The sequence below is a fragment of the Halichoeres trimaculatus genome, unplaced genomic scaffold, assembly GCF_033239565.1.
Source record: "Halichoeres trimaculatus isolate MK-OKI-2021-1 unplaced genomic scaffold, fHalTri1.1 fHalTri1_scaffold_23, whole genome shotgun sequence".
Taxonomy (NCBI): Eukaryota; Metazoa; Chordata; class Actinopteri; order Labriformes; family Labridae; genus Halichoeres; species Halichoeres trimaculatus.
The window spans coordinates 11273415-11286427 of NW_027437201.1; the positions used below are offsets into that span (position 1 = coordinate 11273415).

The 13013-nt window shown below is 41.4% G+C and overlaps 1 protein-coding gene across 2 annotated transcripts in view; it reads left to right on the forward strand.

Annotated features, from left to right (window-relative positions):
* The window catches only part of snx29 (sorting nexin 29), a 184891-nt gene that overhangs the window by 43290 nt on the left and 128588 nt on the right, over positions 1-13013 (forward strand). The gene's annotated exons all lie outside the window — the stretch shown is intronic.

Here is a 13013-nt window from a genome sequence, read left to right on the forward strand (position 1 = left end):
ATCCAACATCACTTCAGATGCATTTCTCAGGAGAAACTTTCCTCTTTCACGGTGTGAAGCCCCGTCAAACAGAGCCAACTTCTCACTCTCACTCTCCCTCACTCTGACTTATCCTCCTTCCTTTTTTTGGTTTTGAGTAGATTTGATAACTTTGACTTTGTTTTGCTGCTGCCGGGGGGATGTAAGCGGTGCTCTGTGCAAAGACTAGTGAGATAAGCCCCTGCTGTATCAAAGGCAAATAAAATGAACATGGCAGATTATAGAGGGCCACATAATAGCTAATTGCATTTTCAGGGATGGAAGGGAGCGGAGTTATCTGTGTTGCCCTGAAGGGTTTATGTGTTTCTGAGTTTTATTGCACATTTTTCTGAGACCACAGAGGTAAAGAGATATGTAAACTTTGTAATATCAAGTTTTATCATTACTTTTAAGAGGCCATAAGAATAAAGTACTTTTATTCTTTGCAGTATAAACTGAGCATGAATTTAAGTTATTGTGTTTTTATTAATTCTCTGAAGCAGGAGAAAAGCAAAAAAGAGGTTCCAGTTTATTACAGAACAATTCATGCCATAAATTTGATCTGTGAAAAAACATGGAGCCAGTGGTTTGTTCAAATGTGCCAAGAGACAGAAGAGACGCAAAAACATCTTGTTGGGTGAGTCAGATTTTGAGATTGATGTTGGTATGTTAACAGTTATAGAGGTGTGGGAGATATGAGTAAAGACCTCTGAGGATTCACGATGAAAAGGTTTGTTGGCATGAACTGCATGGTTCTTTAAGTTCTCACATCCACGTGGAAGAAAGGTTTTGAGCAGTGATGCCAGTTATTCAAGAATCTGATACAGGTGCAGCTCAACAAAACTAGAGTATCTTGGAATTCACAAAGTGGCACAGTGTCCAAAATTGATTGAAGTCCACTGTATAGTTTCCATAGTCAGTGATGGTTTAAGACACCATTTACTATGAGATTTCAGAGCTCTTTATGCATCCTTCTGCTGATAAGCCTTACAAAGATGCTGATTTCAGTTTACAGCATAGCTTAGCACCTGCCTGCACTGCAAAAAGAACCAAAAGCTGGTAAAATTACCATTCTGGACTTGTTTAGCCCACAAATTCGCTGGACCTGCACCCAATTAAAAAATCTACTGGTTACCATCAAGAGGAAGATGAAATATGTAGATAAGCTGAAGGCTACTTTCAAAGAAAACATAGCTTCTGTCACACCCAGCATGACTGGGACAATAATTTACACTTTCACTATTATAGCCAAAATAAAATAGAGTAGAATAGAACTTTGTCATTGTAACAAGTACAATGAAATTAAAGTCACAGCAGCAATCAAGAAAACAAAAGACAGAAAGAGTATAGAAAGTGCAAAAAGGTCCATAAGAAAATAGATGGTGACAGCTTGTCCATCATTGTCCAGTTCAGCCAGCCTCCACCTCCACAGGGTCCAGGACTGAGCTTCTTCAGCAGTCTGTTCAGTCTCTGTCTCCTGGATCCTGTCTGCTCACAGCAAGTGAAGTTCTTCCAATGTGGTGTTAGTGTCTGATGTTAGCTCTGTTAGCCATGTCTGTGAATAGTATGATGCTACTCTACCTTCTGGTATTCCCTCTGTTGCTGGGTTAGCACAGCTAGCTCGTCCATCTTATTGGAGATAGATCTTACATTCCCAATAACGGTGAATGGAAGGAAAGGTCCATGTCGTCACTTCTTAGCTCACACCTGAGAACCAGCATGTCGTCCTATGTTGTGGGAATTTACTTGCAAACAATTCAAAATGCTCTGTTGTAAAACATGGTATGAGAGCCTTACAAGGTTTTCTCAAGAGTTGCTGAAATGATGAGGTCATGACATAAGTATCTCGTAACTAGTTAATGACTTTTGGAGGGTGTGACCTTAAACACCGAGGTCTGTCTATAGCCCTCACCCAACATGCTTCCTGGGAGGGATGGCCAGTCAGAGGAAGGGGGATTTATATCCAGATAAAAATGGAAAAATGCCGCAGGAGTTCTAAAACCTTTCTTTAACTTCTCAGTTTGTATTTACTCTCCCACATGAAGTATATAATGCAGTTTAGGTTTGTGGAAAAGCTGTTTTTGCCAGTGCTAGTATGAGCTCTAGAGGGCTGGCCAATCAGAGAGAAGGGGGTTTGTGGGGGCAGGAAGCCTTAAAGGGTTTCCTAAAACACCAGTGTGAGAAAAATAGAGATTTTTTTTTTCCTGTAAATCATGTGAAGCTACTTTAGGGGTACAAGAAGGACAGTATATCAACTTTAAAACAAAAGTGTAATGAGCCCTCTTTACGTCGAGATAACTTCTGTCAACTGTATCAGAGTTGTACCAAGTGCAACACTTCACTTTCTAACAACACTGAAACTTGTGCAACATCTGAATATTTTCCTCAAGGCAGACACACGATTTAGATGGTTTTAGACCTGATTTGTCAACCCCAGTGACTTCAATAATGGTTCCAATCGGTTAATCATAAGAAAGTAATAATGTGTGTTTCTTCATGATGGGTTTATGCAGTGTCACCACTTGTTAACCGATCGTAGACCCATACTGTGTCGCTCTACCACAGCATCATGTTTAAAACATAACACAGTTAGATTTCATCCCCTGCTTCCTGCCAATTACCGTGTTCAGCCTGTCAAACAAGGCTGCCTGGCCTGCAACCACCAGAGAGCTCTCCAGGGAGGAGCGCTGATGATGTGGTCTGATTGGAGAAGGAGACAGAGACTCTTCCTCACACATTCTATCAGGAAATAGTCACCACCCCACCCAACTTCAAACTAAGTCTTGACAAATCATTTGTGGCTTGTGTTTAAGGTGTGTGGTTTTCTGCTCATTTGGTTTTTTCTTCTTGTTCTTTCCCATCCCTGTCGAGTTTTCATCCTCTCCTTCCTTCCTCTTGTCTTTTCCCGCTTCCCTCCATCCCGACAGGCGTAGTAATTCCCTCTCCACAGTGGCGTCTAAACGATTTCATCCTCCCTCGCCTCTGTCTTCTCCTGCTAATGATGTGCCTCATTCTATCATTCTTTGATGTCGACTGCCACACTCAGCTGAGATGCAGTAAAAAAAATGTTTGAGCAGGCGTAGGGGGGAGCAAAAGATTTGTGGGTGAAAAAAAAGAGAAGACAGGGATGAATCTGTGCACAAGCGCTCGTTTTCATGTGCTGTCAGCGGGCTTTTTCGATGATCAGGGTGCCGCCTTTTTGAAACCTCTCCTGTCTAATGATCGTGAGGCTTATGTGATCTCTGAAACGCTCCTCAGGCGTCGTCAGACCCACTGACACCCAACAAAAGACTCTTTCTGTTTCAGAAAATGCTAATTGTTTTGAGTGTGTAAGTTTGTAGGGATTCCCCTTCTTCGGTATCACTCCTGCTCAAATGTGCATCACAGATGTGAAGATCTGCTTCAGTCAGCAACAGGATGTACAGTATGAACACTTCACGTGTCCTTTTAATGGGCTCTGATTTCTGCTGTCAGAGTGAAATGCATCTTTGAGTGCTCCACATAAGATTCTACCTACATGTGTGTGTGTTTGTGTGTTTTTATGTCATTAAGAGAAGCTGATAGAAGAACCCCAGAGGGCTTTAGGAGTAAAAGTGACAGTCGTGTTTACCATAATGCAGAATGAGATGAAGAGAAACCTCCAGAGAGCGACACCAAGCTAAACACGTGGAACGATCACACTCACTCAGCAACCCAGTTTACATCGCTCCGGGCTCCTCGAGGCCCTTGAAGGGTTGTGCAAATGAAATAAGAGCGCACAAACCTTTTGAACATAAATCAGCAGCCTCAGAGGAGAAGTGTGTGATATTTGGAGTATTATTTCTGATATAGATGTTAGTAGAAGATCAGTGACTTGCAGTGCATTTCACATGAAGTCTCAGAGCCAGTGATGGTTCACACACACCTCAGCCAGATGCTGTAGGTTTGCACCGAGTTACATCATGTACTGAGTACATCTTTCTGTGTATGGGTCCAGATTCCAAAACCAAATGCAAACTAAACCTGACGTGCATGAAGTCATTAAACCAAAGAAGAAACCTCTGAAAACACGAACGTTGGCTGAGGCTCAGGAGGCGAAGATGTTTAAGCAACACTTTAAAGCCTGGTAAACTGGTCCCTAGCTGTCATGGTTATGTGTAGACGTGCAAGAAACTGAACCTCAGATTGCTCCTGAAGATGACAATCTAAGATCTCTCCCATGGACATTTGAGGATCTAGTATGGCAGCCCATAATTCTACTGGACATTAATGCCTCAAGTCCCATCTTGTACCCAGTGTGAATGTCATAGATGATGGGAACTGGACCATGTCATCTTATTGCCTTGCCGCCATTTGAAAAGTGAAAAGGTGCTGTGTGATTGTGCATGTCTGAGTATTTGTATATGCAGAGCTCTGGCTCTTGTGTTCCTTTTTTATGCTGTAACACAATGGGAGGGTCAGTGCTAATAATAAAATAAACCCTTGTAGGATGATTCAAAATTTAAAACACTAATGTGCAAATATATTGGTTTATAGTGCGGTGAGAGTTCAAATCTCTTGAGGTCCAAGCTGTCACACAAGAAGTTTTTTTTTTTTCCCCATTTGGAAAATCATCTTTAAATATAAAACAGTGCAGCAAAGAAATATGAAGTAAAAACCAGTTGCTCTGTGAGTTGAATAAGATTATTCCCATTGGCTGAAAGTGCTAACTGGAGGCAACTATCCTTGTTTTGGACAGTCAAGCAATATTCTGCTTTATTTGGACTCGGTCACCCCAAAAGGCTTCTGGGATACTTATCCCTGCTCTGAAAACCCTTATCTTTGCCTTTTTTCAAGAGTCCAAGGGCTCCTCCGGTGGTAAAACAAAAATACTACAATGTAATTTTCCTTCTTTTTTTTTTTTTTTTTTTAGTTAATATGAATTATACAGTCAGTCATGACACATGGAATGTCATTTATCTTTACAGGAAGACTGAAAAAAAGTGTTTTACTTTTCATCTAAAAATAACTTTTTTTTTTCTTAAGCTGTGAAATGTATAGGTTCAAATGTCTAAGATACCGATCTTCACCTTAATTTTGTTGAAAGAAAATCTGTTTTATTCATTTCTTTGGTTTTCTAGATGCTAAATGACTTCATCTGGCATCCCTTTGGTTCATTTATTCTGACTGCCCCAGGCTTCCTGTGCTGTTACACGCACCTATTTTAAACCAGATGTTAAAATATTGGAGTGAATGCCTGGGAACTCAGAGGGTAAAAAGTAAAGTTGCGTCATAGGTCCAGAGCCCATTAACCGTCCCTCCAGCCTAAAGGAATCAGAGCCCAGTGGGACTGGATCAGGACGGGCTCAGTTGACTTAATCATAGCAGCTTTTCTCCAGATGATGGAGGTCAGGAAGTGGAAAATGGTCCCAGTGATAGCCATTAAAAGATTCAGCTCAGGTGAGTTTATTGGGATTCTTAAGGTCAAAGGTGAGAGCGGAGCGCTGTGGTTTAAAGTCAGCAATAGAAGGTCAGGGTTGAAACGATGCCTTTGACTAGATAAGAAGACAAACCGGTGCCACCTCCTCCTCACTGAAGCCTTTTTCCTCTGAGGAGATGATGTTTGAAGGCGTTTCATTCTCCCAGAGGAAGCTTTAGCGGCTGGCTGCTTGACCGGCTGCTGTTTGAGTGACTGCTGTACCCCAGGGATCCATTCCCTGAGGGGATAGCCACAGAAACCTAGGAAAAACCTGTCTCACCTCCTTCCCTCGAGACATCTGATTGTTCCTGGTGTTGAACGGGAAACGGCCTGTGCCGCTGTATAAAAAGCAGATTGGGTTCAATGGTTATTAACCTGTCAAGTGCTGGCTGGGCACGGCGAGGACACTCGAGGAGATCGATGGGGAGTCAGAGGGCAGCTCATCAGGCGATGGAGTTCTCTGTCATCCATTTTCCTGTCAAGAGCTTTGTGATATTTCTATTTCCTCCCTGTTTTATCCATACGATCCATTATTTGCTCAAATCAATTCTTTTTTCTCTGGAAACAGCAGACGCAGGAAAGAGTGACCTTTACCACTTGTACAACCCCCCACTGTTGTTTTTTCAACTTGACTGCAGGACCTTATTTTTTTCATGTGGTTTCAAGTCATCTCGAATGATAATGGATTCAACCCCCTGTGTTGCCCTTGTAGCTGATTTGACCTGCAGTGGGTTTCTTGTGGATGAGTGTGTGTGTGTGTGTGTGTGTGTGTTTGTGTGAGGGGGAGGGGTGTCTGTAGGAATTTATTTTGTTGGGCTAATATTTGTCGACTCTTCTTCATCATAGTTTACTCATATATTATGTATTTCATTTATACGGTCTCTTTGACTTTAAACTATCATTTGTGGGTACAGCAAAAAGCTGTGTACCCTAGTGATGCCCAAACTTCAGAGGGCCACATTTGATTTTGTGGAAATGACCATGGGCCAGCAGCTCTTACTGACACATTTGTTTATTCTGACAACATCCATTTGTCAAGTACTTCTTTAGCGATCTACCTGAAAACATCCGTCGCTAAGAATCGTCAAACTTTTGCCATCATTACAGAATTATTGAAATCAAACCTTAGCTGTCTCACAGTTATCGCTTGATGCCAGATTATAAGGGGTCAATTTTCTGCTGTGTTACTCCCAGGATAAGCATCTGCAAATTCTGCTTCTTCACAAGGAGAATATTCTCCATTAGGGGGCGATGTGGGGAGAACATGTTAGAGTAACTCTGTGCAATGTTATTATTGTACCAACAGACTTTAAAACTGTTTACTCTGAACTCTTCACTTAAGACCACAGTCATTTACTGGATCAGTGATTCACTCCTAAGTGGGTCGTGACCCAAAAGTGGGTCGCCTGTACTTTGTGGGCCACAGGCCTTTGCCTGAACAAAATGTGTTTCTTTTTTTTTTTTGAAGGGCACTTTTTATGCAGCAGAGTGCCATCTAGTTGCAATTCTTAGTGGCCTCGGTACCGAGGAGCGACAAAGTTTGAATGTATGTGCTAACTCACGCCTAAAATATACCAGATACATCTGCAGTACGATTCCATTGCGCTGCGTCTTGACTGCGTTTGTCAACTTACGTCAGTTGCGTGTTCAGTCTAACAAGCTGCATGACTGACAGAAAGCTGGAGTCACAGACTGAGAAGTTCCCTCGCTTTCCACTCCATTGATAAGTCTCTCTTTATCCATGTTGGTCTGTAAAACCTCAAATCTGTTGACTCCTGGTCTGGCTCCGCTCAGTATGCCTGTTTGTCATCCTAGTTAAGCTAAATACAAACTGATTTTGACAGTCTGTTTTATTTCGAAAGTCACTGGGTGTTTTTAGGTAGTTTCTGGTCCCAACTTCCTGTCCCACTCGATCTTTTCTTTGCTAAATTTATGCATCACAGCTCCGCGGCCATCAAAAATAGGATGGCTGTGTGTTACCTACAACATGACGGACCAGCCACGCAGATGTACTGCAACAAAACGGATCCAGTGTGAGTTGACAGATTGATTTGAATGAAACCTAATATGTCAGCAGACGCACTGCAGAAGCATCTGGTGTATTTTAGCCATTAAGCACAACAATGCTGACATTAGATGTGTTTTTTTTTTTAAGTTGTGGTTTGTCAACATGGGATGATTGTGGTTTCTACCCAATACCCAACAAACAGCAAAGTTAATGCAAATTTTATTGACTTGATGTAAAAAAGTAAAAACTGACAGAATAACGGCAAAGATGTGTCAGTCAATAAAATCAGTAATGTGAATGTGGATGTACAGGACTATGTAGTGCTGACTGTTGCCAAACAGAAGAGGCGCTTCCGTTGGCTGGGAATGAGAGGGAGGGAGACCACATCACTGGGGTCGCAGTTTCGTCCCCTTGAAACGCTGAGCCCAGGTGATGTGGATCAGCATTTATCATCTCACTAGGAGTGGTTGAACCAGACTGTTCGTAAGAGGTAGGCAGAGATGTGTCATTAAATTTTTGTAACTTAAAATATGGTTATGGAAGATATGTAATGGGACCTGTGGGTACCCCTGTGTTTTCACCTGTCTAACTTGTGTTCCCTCCTCCAGTGTTAGGTGTGCTCAGCTGCAGAACCTCTACTTCAATTCATTCAGGTTTTTGCCTGTCAGTGCGTACGTGTTTAATTCCCCCATAAATAAAGCAGTGGCGGACAGCAGCTTACTCATCTCCAATAAGGAAATGGATTACACGCCTGTTTGAAACCCAATAAGCCTCCCTCGCTGTGTTTCGGTCTCCTCTTGCTTCCTGCAACAGCCGGCAGCTTAATGAGTGAATGAGAGGCATTTGTCAGCGCTGCCTGACCTAATAGGAGAGTGTAACTTATTCATTACACACATAGACCTGCGTTTATTACCGCCCTGCGTGCTCCGCTTTGCCCTTGTTGGACCGCAAGGAGGTCAGGACACCTGCTTGGAGGCGTCAGCTGTTGTTTGTGTGTGTAAATGAAAGTGAGGTTGTGTTTTAATGAAGTTTTTGGAAGGTTGTGTGTGTGTCCATGTGTTGTTATGAGGGAGGATTTTCATTATGTGTTCAGTTACTGAGTGTGTTTGGGGGTTAATGTGCGAAAAGCAGATCACTTTGGCGATAAGGGGGTTATTATGAAGCAAATGTGTGTAGGTATGTGTTTTGTCAGGGCATATGTGTGCACTATAATAATATAATAGTGTTAATTATCTTTGTAAAGGAGTCCCATGTCCCTTTGAAGGAGTGTAGGTGAGATATGAATGTGTGTGAGGCCTAAATTAAACTGTGCATTAGCGGCTGTAGGTGGGTACAAACTCATTGTAACTGGTGTGTAAGTGGTTTATGTTATAAATCTATTTACTCCCCAGTAGGGCGACTGTAAAAGAGCAAATGATGAGTCATTCTCTGTGTGAAATGAGTTTAATTGTGCCCACTCATTATACTGATCACAACAAGAGACGCTGAACAGCTCACATTGTTTAGCCTCTCAGGTCTTAATCCAACAGATTGGGCCTGTTTACCAGCTCAAAGGTGTGTGGGACTTTCATTTATTCAGCACAGGGAGGTCCAAGTGTGTGTTTGTGTGTGTATGTGTGACAATGAATCCCCCACACACACGCTGTTTATTTATTTACCCGGCTCAAGAGAGGTGACATTGCATTTTATTAGTCACAGGTGGGGCCAGGTGGTCACTGCCCGGCTGTCACATATGTGTGTGTGTATTTATGCACCTGCAGCGTCATAGCTCTCAGGGGTTTCCATGTGGACTCAGCAGGGGTGTGTGACAGATTTCATCACCTAGACGGACCGGTGTTAATGAACATTTTAATCATCTCGCTGAACGCCAGAGCCCGCTGGGTGTTATCACGTCCGCCTTTCTGACAGACAAATATGGAAAAGCTGAGACGGGAAAGCGCCCCATGGGGTGTGGATTCCCATCTGATGCATCTTTTAGCTCTTTAGCTGCCAAGTCTTTTATTTATTTAATTAATATTTTTTTACTCAGTACAATTTCAACACAATATTTCACAACACAAAAACTGCATTTGATGAGCTTGGCTGGTGACTGCTCACAAATGTCACCAAACTCCAAGCAGAAATCTCTAAAAATGTCAAATCCTTATCGGCGTTCTTACAGAGCCAAGTTCCATGTCATTCTGATATTTTTTGGTGACTGTCCCACCAAAAATCTCAAGCTAGGAGCCCTGATTTTGATTTATGCTTTATGTAATTGTTCTAATTGAAGCTTCGACACTTTGCTGAACCAAATGACAGGACTTACAATGTTTCAAAAGCAGGGGCAGCTAGTGGACCGGGTTTTAGTGAAATATCTGGAATGAAAGGAAGGCTACTTACTTTTATCAGGGGTCAACATTTTAGGAAAATTATGCCAACTAAAGAATCAAACTGGCAATGCAGTTCTTGTCATAAATAATCCTGTACGGCATATAACATTCCAGATAAAAATGGAAAAATGCCGCAAAAGTTGTAAAACCTCTCAGTAATTCCTCAGTTTGGATTAACTCTCCCACAGGAAGTGTATCATGCAGCTCAAATTTCTGAAAAAGCTGGCCAATCAGAGGGAAGGGGGTTTATGGGGGCAGGAAGCCGTAAAGAGATAGAAGTTAAAACAATTAAATAAAACAAAAAAAACAAAAAAAAACATCTGAAATAAGGGTTTTGTAAAACACCAGTGGAGGAAAACAGGGATACTTCACTACAGGGGAACCATAGGGGCAGCATAATGCCTGAAAAAAAAAATAGCATGGTACCCCTGCTTTGAGCTACACCACATTCCAGGAACTACAGTCCTCGAAAAGTACATCAAATGCTGTAATACAAACAAGATGGCAGACCTTCAAACAGCTGATGATGACATACTTTTATTGGCTACAACTGGAAATCTGTCACCTGATACAGGTGTCAAAACAAAAATCGCTTTGATATTCAAACTGTTTTACAGATAACAGGTAAAGTCATGTGACTCTGGTTTTGTTACCTAGTTTCAGTCGCTCAGCAGACAGGGTGGCTCTCATTAGGGAAAGGAAGAGTCACAAACAGGAAATCCTCTCTAGCCCAGATGTCTCATTCCAGCTCAGCTTCAGCTGTCTTCGCAACCTACAAAGGATGCCTCCTTATTAGGCTGAGTCCTTCAAAGGATGCCAACTCTGGAGTGAGATTCAGCTTTAGAGTTACAAATTATGGGTCATGACTTGGCAGGTGTTGTGAGGCAGCACACCTGTATGCCTCAGCTTTTTACTGGAACTGAATGGAAGGGTTTTGCCAGCAAACTTACCAAGCTATCCACATGTAGCTTTAGCTTTTATCATGTCTATGTGTTGCTTTTTGATCAAAACTTAATTTTTTCTTTTATTTGACTGACCTTCTTTGACACTTTGGTCCTTTTTACACCAGAACTCAGTCTTCTAAAGAGGTTTAAGTTGAGCAACTTCTCAAGAAGATGGCACGGAAAAGCAAAGGGTCGCAGGATGACATAGAAGCGAGGTCCTAACTGTTCTCTGTTCAAAGGTGCTCTCTGGCCTCAGCTCTGGCTTATCTCCTTTCTCCAACAACAACTCTTTACTCTTATTAATGACCTTTAACCCGTTGGATGCTCATTACATAAGAAACTATTCAACTGAAGCTGTTGTTGTTTCTCAGTCTTGTCCGAAGTTGGGTTGTATTTATTTTGCCAAGATTTATCAAAACTTGGAAATATTGTCCTGCCTTGTAAAAAGTTGATGATTATTCTTTAGTTGATTTGGGATCTCTGATTAGCCACACCTCTGTCCACTTAAGCTCTGATGGTCATTTTATTCCTTCTTTGACTTGAGCGCAGATATATAGTACGCTTCTCATTTGTTTACCACCAACCTCTGGGGACTTAAGCTGAGATTTATCCTGTGGCTATAATCTGGTACACTTGTGTGACCATGTTCATCAATTGTATGAAATATTCAAATAAACAAAATCTGTAATTAGCAGCAAGTATACATCAATAAATTGCTCTGCTTTGAAAACCATCTTTAATAAAAAGAGCTCTCTTATGGTCGTCTGTACGGAAGGCTTTTCAAACATCCCAGACAACTGAGGCATTGTATGCAGAATTTGAGAGTGACTCAATTGGAGGACGGCTCTAGTATTCATGCTGAATCCCTTTGAAGCTATGTAATAGAGTGAGGCGTCTGTCTCTGAAACTGGATTAAGAGAAGAAAGAGTGGTGAGTCTGAAGGGAAATAGGAGGCAGAGGATTCTGGAGGTGATGCTTGTAGAGGATCACCTCCTCTCTTTGCCGAAGGCTGTTTTTTAATTCACACACATACGCAAACACATTTTTAAATACACACATGTTCCTCCAGGCTGTTAACGAACTTTAAGCCCCAAAGTGAAATAAGTCTCTCCGCCCAGAAACCAAATGAGTGTGTCAAAGTGGACTTTTCCCACTCTCTTGGCAGACAAACCAGTGCATCTGTCATCTCAGGTGAAAACTGTTGTAACTAGACTGGTTCTAAATGATGGATTTTCAAATAAAGTAGAAGTGTAGGAAACTATTCACTCAGCGCTTTTGTTGGATGGGATTTTGAGCCTATGGAGTGACCTCAACTACAGAGTCATGTCTGTTTTTAATGTAGTAGATATTACTCCAGTATCAGCCTTTACCAATCTGACCTGTACCAAACAGTACACATCCAAACCAGACCAGGTGAAAACGGGGCTCTTTATACCCAGTAGTGTCACTATCCTGTTTCAAATTAGCAGTATTAGTTAGAACATGTTCTTCAAGATGTTTTTTCTGAAAGCATCAAAACTTTTGTCTGTGTCTGTGTACTTTTTGAATAAAATAAAGGCTGTTAAGTATTCTTGTAAATCCATTAAACACTAAAATATGCCCATAGATTCATAATCGGCCATCTGAAAAACTACCAATTATAAACCCAGACATTAGTGTGGTGCTTAATCCACAGATGGAACAATTTTCTCTGTAAAAGGTGAACATATTGTGGTGCATGTCTAGACCTCAGTCTGTTAACGTTGAAGCCAATCAGCTGATAAATATCCCTTTCAACAGATGTTGCAGGTGCACAAAGATAATGACGTTCAAGCCAGTGTTCTGGTTTAATGAGGCTACCTTGTTAACTGGTGACTTTGAGCTGAAGTGTCAGAGATTGGAGGGTTTAAATCTAGAAATTAATCTTTAAATTACATTTGAATAAATGTGCATATAATGGTGTTTATCTTAGTGTGAGCACCAGTTAAATTTTGTAAAATGCTTTGAACTTATTTACTTGGGATGTCTCCCATAGTGCAACCAACACAGCTTTACACACAAATAGTGAGACGCAGCGTTAGTGTCGATCCCCTTCCCACTCTCTGCTAAGTAGCTTTAGACAACACAAAAAGATGTGAAGCTAATATTATCGCAAAACAATTTGCACATGTAGGAAAAACAAATCTAAAATTGCTTTTCCCATATTTGGGTTTTACATTAAAGAGGGGTATTGTGCTTTTAATTTAAAAGGCTATACA